The sequence below is a fragment of the Sinocyclocheilus rhinocerous genome, unplaced genomic scaffold (assembly GCF_001515625.1).
Source record: "Sinocyclocheilus rhinocerous isolate Xijiao unplaced genomic scaffold, SAMN03320098_v1.1 scaffold599, whole genome shotgun sequence".
Lineage (NCBI taxonomy): Eukaryota > Metazoa > Chordata > Actinopteri > Cypriniformes > Cyprinidae > Sinocyclocheilus > Sinocyclocheilus rhinocerous.
The window spans coordinates 552096-560640 of NW_015652138.1; positions in this window are offsets into that span (position 1 = coordinate 552096).

The window sequence follows — 8545 nt, forward strand, 5'->3', positions numbered from 1 at the left end:
TGTAACAGTGTCCATGGACAGAAATGATCACCCTTTGGAAGCACATTTTGTCAATTTTAGCTTTAATATTGTTTTCCTTGGGATACATCTTTGGGAGATATAAAGTGTTTAAAAAGTTCAAATGCACATCCACAATTATGCATACATTCTGTGCATTTTCTGAAAGTTCTCTGATTATCAACGGGGTCGTGTCTCAGAATGAATGACTCATGTACTGACATGGACTAAGTAGATATTGGTCTGGGCAGTTCTCTCTGTCTCTCTTACAGCCAAATGGCATGAGATTATGCTCATAAACATCAACCATCCAATTACAGCTCCACACACAGCCCACATTGGAATTTTTAAAGCTTGTCTGTATGGATAAACAGCATAAGTATGCCAGAATCCATCCAATCCCCCCACCCTCCCGATGCCCAAATGCTCAAGGTTGCCCTTTCTAGTCAAAAAGGGTAGAGTGCCACCTATTGGTACACAGTTTGTAACCTGCCCTGTGCACTTACTCCTCCGTTCTACCTCCACCTGTATGAATGTGCATGTGTATATGCTCACAAGCAGGCATGCAACTTTTGTTCCATGCTCAGTTTGTGCTGTTTGGGATGGCGAGCAGTGTGTTCGGTAGAAGAGATAGCTGATGAAGAGTTGCAGAAGGCATCATGGGTTGATTCAGAATCTTTTGTGCATGAAACACTACATTACCATAAAAACAGAACATTCTGTTCTGTTTTTAAAGAACCCCTATTGTGTTGATTGATCAACCCAATCAACAGTCAGCTACCACATCAATTTATGACTCCTTGCATATGTTTTATGATTTAGGGATTTAGCCTTTTTTCTTCTTCTTGTGATGACAACCAGGATATTTTTCTTCTTTTTTTTCAAAACCATGCCAAAATTAGCTTGGCCGTGCTCCAACAGCAGACTGTCACATGCCATGTTATTCACTCTGTGTTCTGACGTCGCAAAAGCAGAGAAAGTGACTAGAGGGAGAGACAGAGAAGGGTAAATAAATAGAAAATCACACATGCAGAATCACGGCAGACTCTTGTGCTTCAAATGCCAAGCTGTCATTCAATAAACATGACAGCAGAATCCAGCTCAGTCCAGATCCACTCTAGACTACGGCTAAATGTCCCCTCATCCATTACCCTGCCACGGTTCAATCACATTTTGCAAGCATGTGTGGGTATCCATGTGGACATGTGTGCGTCCATGGGAAGTTATAGACAAGTGCATTGAAATATTAACCAAACTAGTGCTTTCCAACCAGAGGTATATGCACCCCAAGGGGGTATTTAGGCCCATTCCAGGGGTACTTGGAAATGTTTCCGTTTTTTGCTGGCTGTAAGACTGCAACATCTCAGGTGTCTCATTAAAGAGAGACGAAACTAATTGGTGAGTTTGATTCTCATCCACAGTATCAGCTGTACATTATTATAATAATGGCCACTTCAATAATAATAATGGTCATTTTAAATGAAATCCATTATAATATGATGTAATAGGAGCATGTTTCAGGTTTTTTTTTTTTATTAAAGGGGCATCAGTTACTGCCATCAGTGTACAAACGATATCACCAAACTAGACAAATCTAGGACAGTCTTGTGAAAATATTTTACAGTTAAAGGCTTCTCATTTGATGTGCCATTATGCATATTGATGTTGAGGATGATATGCAGAATCAATTCAATATGTGGTTAAGCCAAACTGTAGCCATCAACACTTTGAATGCTCATGGATAAAATTCTTTCCAGTCTGCCTTAAGCTTCTTATGACCACCTTCCATGTTTAGGCATTCAAAGGAGTAACACTCAATCTGATCATGAACTGTGAGCAGCGACACATCCTCATGTGTCCTGCTGACCTATATTGAAGATACGTGACTGAGCTGTTGTAGTCAGCACCATATAAATGTCCATGCACCATCCATCCACCCGTTCATCCACAGTCAGGGGGCACCTTGTATGGATGGCCAGTTGTCAATACACCATAAATGTGATTTTTAAATGAGAGAACTCGTATCATCTGCAAATGGAACTGGGGAAAAATGGAAAACTGGAAAAATCTGTAAATGATGACAGAATTTTTATTTATTTTCTATTCCATTAAAAACAACAGGCCTCCCCTATAGTTAAAATATTGTAATGTAAATATTGCTGACGGTTAAGATATATTTTTTATTTCATTTGATTATTTTTAATTAATACATGAATTGATTGTTTTAATGAATTTATTTTTTATGTAATTTTGTTTTTTATTTATTTAATTTATTTATTTTTCTAAATTAATACATGTAAATGTAGTTCTGTTTTTATATAAATTACTGCTTTCTAATATAAACCTCTATGAAACTGTCTTTACATTCTCGTTTGTTTTTTTCTAGATGGAAAGCCATGTTCTAGTTAAAATCCTCTTGAGTTTCAGCTAAAAATATTACGAAGATCACTTAAAAATGACCTTGTTTGATTTGCGTTCTCATTTTAGCTTCACTGTTTTAAACTGCAGAGGAATCTATCTATCTATCTATCTATCTATCTCTCTATCTATCTATCTATCTATCTATCTATCTATCTATCTATCTATCAGTCTGTCTGTCTGTCTGTCTGTCTGTCTATCTATCTATCTATCTATCTGTCTGTCTGTCTGTCTGTCTATCTATCTATCTATCTATCTATCTATCTATCAGTCTGTCTGTCTGTCTGTCTGTCTGTCTATCTATCTATCTATCTATCTATCTATCTATTTATCATCTATCTGTCTGTCTGTCTATCTATCTATCTAACATAGACATGTTACACATCATAGACATCACTATGCTAATATAAGGCATGTACAAAAGTATAACACCATTAACAACAAAATAATCTCTTTCAATTCAGGAACTTCAATGCGTCAGTAGATGATGCTGTGGGAACTCACTACAAAATCAAGTCAGTTCACTGGCAGACGATGCAATGCACCCTGTGTGACGCAGCCATGTCTATAAGCGAAAGTATGGAATCATCCATACAGAATTTTCTGTCTTTGGGGTTGTGTGTACTATAGCCTGCTGTGAAAGAGTATTCATTCACAAACTCATGAAAGATTGGTTTATACTTGCACACTTTCTCCACTGAATTGATCGGTTGACTCGACTGCTTGTGAGATGGTGGGCTTGTGTTGTGATGTTCTCGATTGATCATCATGTCCATGCTGTGAGCGCTTGAATACATGGACATTTCACTCCACTGTGGCGTTTTTCAATCCCATACCCAGTCTGAGACTGTGGAAGCTCATTTGTGCCTCAAATGTCGTGGAAGTATGGGCCATTACCTTCCTCTAAGGCTTTGGGGATGACAAAAAAAGAATAGCTCTGAGCTCATGTCTCTCCATCAGAGAGGACTTGATCTGTAGACCTGAATAACACATACTATCACATACAAATAGTCCCTTGTAACAGACTTTTCTGAGGCTTGCCTGCTTCGAGGGCAATGTCTACTGTCTGGCTCTTCACTGTCTCCAAATACTTTCACCAAGTCCATTGATGCCGCATTGGCTCTGCTGAAGCCAAGTTTGCATACACTGTTGAAAAAAAAAATAGAGGCTGTTTCTCAATATGTGTTCTTAAGCGATCTTGCGTCCTTGTGTTCTCGCTCTACGTCATCATTAACTGTCGAAGTTCAATTCCAATACTCAAGAACGCAAGTACAGAGGACTCATGAAAGTGCCCGGATGTGTTCTTGATATCGAGGATGCATCGAATGCAGACTTGAGAAAATCGAACCGTTAGAAATCCCAGAAGACGCTATTTTTATAGAGTGCACGTGCATAAATGAGTAAGGGAAACCCGGAGTATGACATAAGAGGGAACCCATGATGAATTAAGCATCACATAAAGCAAAATGACAAGGAACAAAAAATAATGAAGTAGTCATCAGCTGCCATGTTCATTACTGCAGCATTTTGGAGCTCCCGAATCAATTAATTAGAAGAACTTATTACTCCAGCACCTGCGTGTGATGTTATTAATGACCGTCCTATATTGTTGAACCAGCGTGGCTCAAACGACGGGGATGCAACCACGCTCGGAAAACAGTTGTGACTAGCTAGTTAGTTTCTAGAATGATGCATCGTACTTTGCTGGTTAAGCAGCGAGTTATGACAGTTGCACAAAGCTGTCACTAGGGGGAACAGGACAATTTCTGCTTATGAGGGGAATAAGTGACATTTCCTTAAAGATGTTATTTATACCTGTATACCTTTTATATATCTTCTGACTCCTGACCAGTGACCAGGGGTGGGTACCATGATGGTGGCTGAACAAACTCAGGGTTACAGGATTAGTTTTGAGTTGACAAAACCAAACCAGTCCAATCCGGCTTTGTTGGTACCATGAAGCTGATCATCAACTTTCTCTGTGAACTCAAGCTTGATCCTAAGTTAATGGAGCACGTGCACATGAAAGAGTGACATCAGTAATGAACAGTAAGTTACTAAGGCAATGAACGCCGCTAAAAGCCAACCCACTTTCATGGTACCTAAAACCCAGGATTGGTGCAAACTAAACTGAAATTTACCTGGCTCACTACCAAAGATTAAAATATTGAACAATATGAAGAATTTAAACACATTTACAAGATGAAACGATCTATCCATGAAAAAGGAACACTTGAAGAAAACATCTTGCCATGTAAGTGCAAGTAAAAGTTAGTTTATAGAGTTGATAATATTTATAGGTATAAAAACACTTAAAAATCTAAGCTCATATGTAGTCATGTTTAAAGCTATTGATTCTAAAACATATTTATATTGCAACCAGCTAAACCGGCTTCATGGTACAGGCCCCAGATTAAGTTGTTCACAAAAACACATAAATGAAGGTCTACATTTTAGTCCCTCTTCATATTAAACTGGTTAAATGTAAATTAATTTAATCTTACCCTGCGGTACATGAAGTGTTGATCCTGGATGTTGTCATCTGCGATCGTGATGATCGTAACATGAAGCTTCTCCCGCTTGCATTGTAATCTGCAAACCCTCGCTTCCAAATTAATCTCTTTACCCACCATATTTATTTTAAAATCTTTTATATATCCCTCCATGCCATATTTAAGTCCCACTTGAATGCTCCTCGATGAGAGGTGGTCCTTCTGTGTCCAAAATTTATCAAAAACATCTTGGGACAAGGTTTTCACTCTGACAACTGTCATTGTCAGACTGTTAGCAACTCCGTTTGTTTGTCTGAGTTAACAAAAGTAACTAAGGGGGGCGGGGCTTACCGATAGGTCAATTAAGGAGGGTGCCATCTTTGCACAATTAATCCTGCGCAAAAGAATCATGGGAGCGAAGTGTGCATCAGTTGTACCCTTCGAAATCCTTCATTCCAAAGGTTCTTTCGAAGTGACCAACTTTGAGCACTTCGGTTTGGAACGACCCTTCAATATGACAGCTCAATCTGAAGTGCCCTTAGTAGGCGGATTTATCCATTTTTTTCAGCGGTCATATTTGGAGGCTGTGGTGGAGGCACTCTAAAAAATGCTGGGTTGTTTCATCCCAACTTTGGGTCAAATATGGACTAACCCAACTTTTGGGTTAAAAATATAATTAAAAAATTTAACCCAACAGCTGGGTTAGTCCATATTTGACCCAAAGTTGCGTTGAAACAACCCAGCATTTTTTAGAGTGTGCAGGAATTCCAGTGCAATGCATTTTAATGGATGAAGAATGTGGCGTCAGTAATCATGTATGCCAATAATTATTTTTGAAAACTGTGGGTGATCTTTCCCTTGCCATCTTTGTCTTTCCCATGATTCAATGAGAAAGTAATAACATTTTGTGACAGTCTCTCATTTAATGATGCAGTCCATCTTGTCAGTCTGGCTGTGATGAAAAGCACTGGGCTTTGCGCTGGCCATAGTAGATTAGTGCTTGGGGCCGGTGTTCCTCAGAACACTTCAGCATCTGCACCCAGCCACTATGCTCCCTCCCTTCTGGTCACCCGGCTTCTCAACAGACCCTAAGGGCCAGATTTACTAACAGCTTGCGCAAACCCTGTTTCGGCATTAAGGATTTACTAAAGACGCACAGTGAAAAACTAGCGATGAACACAGCCGTTTTTGCAGCTGACCTTATTGCATATGCATTTGTAGGAGGAGCGTATTCAAATGAATCACGCAACACGATTGACTAACGTTTGCAGTAGTCGATTTACTGGTATTTGTGCTATTATTTACCGCCCTAAAAAAGCGTGTTTTAACCCATTTTACACATGGCTGTGATTGTTGCTGCCAGAAGGAGGGCCCGCAGAAAACAGAGAGCATGTGGTAGAACGGAGAGAATTTTTTCTCCACTCATATAAATTTATTTGGAATGCCAGAGGAAGAATTTATCCGTACATATTCTTCATATAGTCTTCAGTATTCTTATACATTCTTCATATGATCATAGATCAACAGCAGAACTTTCCACTCCCACTGGCGATTTTTTGGAATTGTGCTCTCGCGCTGTTTAGTAAATCTGGACTTAACTCTATTAAAACATGCAAAACCTGACCTAATATTTCATCATTCTGTCAAAATACTAGCAAGTTTTCTGTTCAGTGGGAACTTATAGTCAATCATACACAACAACTGTCAAAATACTAACAGTTGATGGAATGTTTCAATTCTACCTGCATACAACAGACTAAATGAAATCCATTGTTTGTTTGTTTTGGTGACACTTTATTTTAAGGTGTCCTTGTTACACGTTACATGTACTTACTATTATAATAACAATTAATTATGCATAATTAATTGTTATTATAATAGTAAGTACATGTAGTTAATTAATATTACTCAGTATTTAAATGTATAGTTACACTGTAACAAAGACACCGCCTTCTTGGCAACATACTAAATGTCAACCTAAAATCTTCATGGCTATAGAATGTGCAGTAGAAAAAACAATGAGTGACAGAATTGCTGCAGTTAAAGCTTAATCTCCTCTCCCCCGTACAGCTGCTGTTTTTCTCTGCTTTTTTCTGTCCTCAACCCCATTGAGGAATCTTTTTCTGCCTAGAGGTGGACAGTGTTTGATCAATGGCCACAAGACCAATTGTCCCTCCTGGATGCAATGGATGGTTTTTCTATTCAATAATGGCAGCAATTTCAGCATTTTTCAAATGGATTCATGTATTCTGAATGTTTTTTTTTTTTCAGGCATTTTGTGACAAACATTGATAGTAAAGGGACAATAACTCTCTAATAGCTAAGCAATTAAAGTAGCAAGGAACTTCTAATGATCTCTCGGTGTGAATTAAACAGTCTTGTTTACCAGCTGGGTCAGAGCCTGTAGAGACTTGAGCCTGTCCTGGATGAGCATGTGATCACTGGAGGGACAGCAGTTAGCATCAACACCTCTTGCCTGTTGCGTGGGAGCTGACTGTAAATACACAGTAGGAGAAGTTTCCAATAACCATGCTAGGATGTCTGCACATTAATGATTACCTGCTTATTCTACTGGTCTTGATTGGGGGCAATTGAAAATATTTATGGTTTTGGGATTGGTTGGCATAAGCAATATAAGAATATACACATCTAAATTTATGCATTTGGCAAATGTTTTTTACTGAAGCCAAATACATTTTCAAAAGTTGACCAGCTTGCATCACACTCAAAGAACTTGACATAATACTTATAATATAGAAGTTTTGCATTTTAAAGGGACAGTTCACCCAAAAATGAGCATTCTGTCATCATTTACTCACCCTTTAGTTAAGTTCCAAATCTGTATGAATTGCTTTCTTCTGCTGAACACAAAAGAAGATATTCTTTTGGTAACCAAACATTTACTATCGACATCCGTGGTATTTTTATTCCGTACTTTGGAAGTCAAGTGCATCTTGATGAATGGCTATTTTGTAATGTCTGCTGATTATCAGCGTTTTTGAGATTTAGTCAATCAAAGTAATTTTTTGACATTGCATCATGCTGAATATCAAAGTTTCAGTGTCTGTTTGTTAATGAGTGTAGTTTTTCCCCCTATTTTAATAAAATTAGATATGCCTTAAATTACATAAATATATAGCTGCAGATAACCTAAATACCTTGAATTCCTACGCCAAAACTGCAAGGGAAGATGAATTTTATACTACATGCACAACAGTTCACATCTCTTCATGTAAGCGACTGCAAATCTCAATGATCTCTTATCTCTGCATATCTGTCTAGTGATGGATGAAATGTACATAATAAAGAATTGCACTTTTTGACTATGCCAAATGGTTTAAGATTTAACACTGATAACAAACACTGTGCTGTTATAATCTGGAGGAGCATTACAATATTTATCAATCTAGGACTAGCCATAGATCAAAGGGAGCCCCTGCCTCTGATGTTCCATATTTTCCCTCTACGGCAAACGCTTGCATATTTCTAAGCGATGATTGAAGGCGCCTTGAGTGCGCTGGACAGAAGCTATGCTAATGTAGATGAAAACACCCTTGGGTTATTTGTGTAAGTGTGTGACACAAGGACACTTTTAGCTCAAGTGCGATTTGTCTGTGTTGCGAAGGAAATGAGAAATG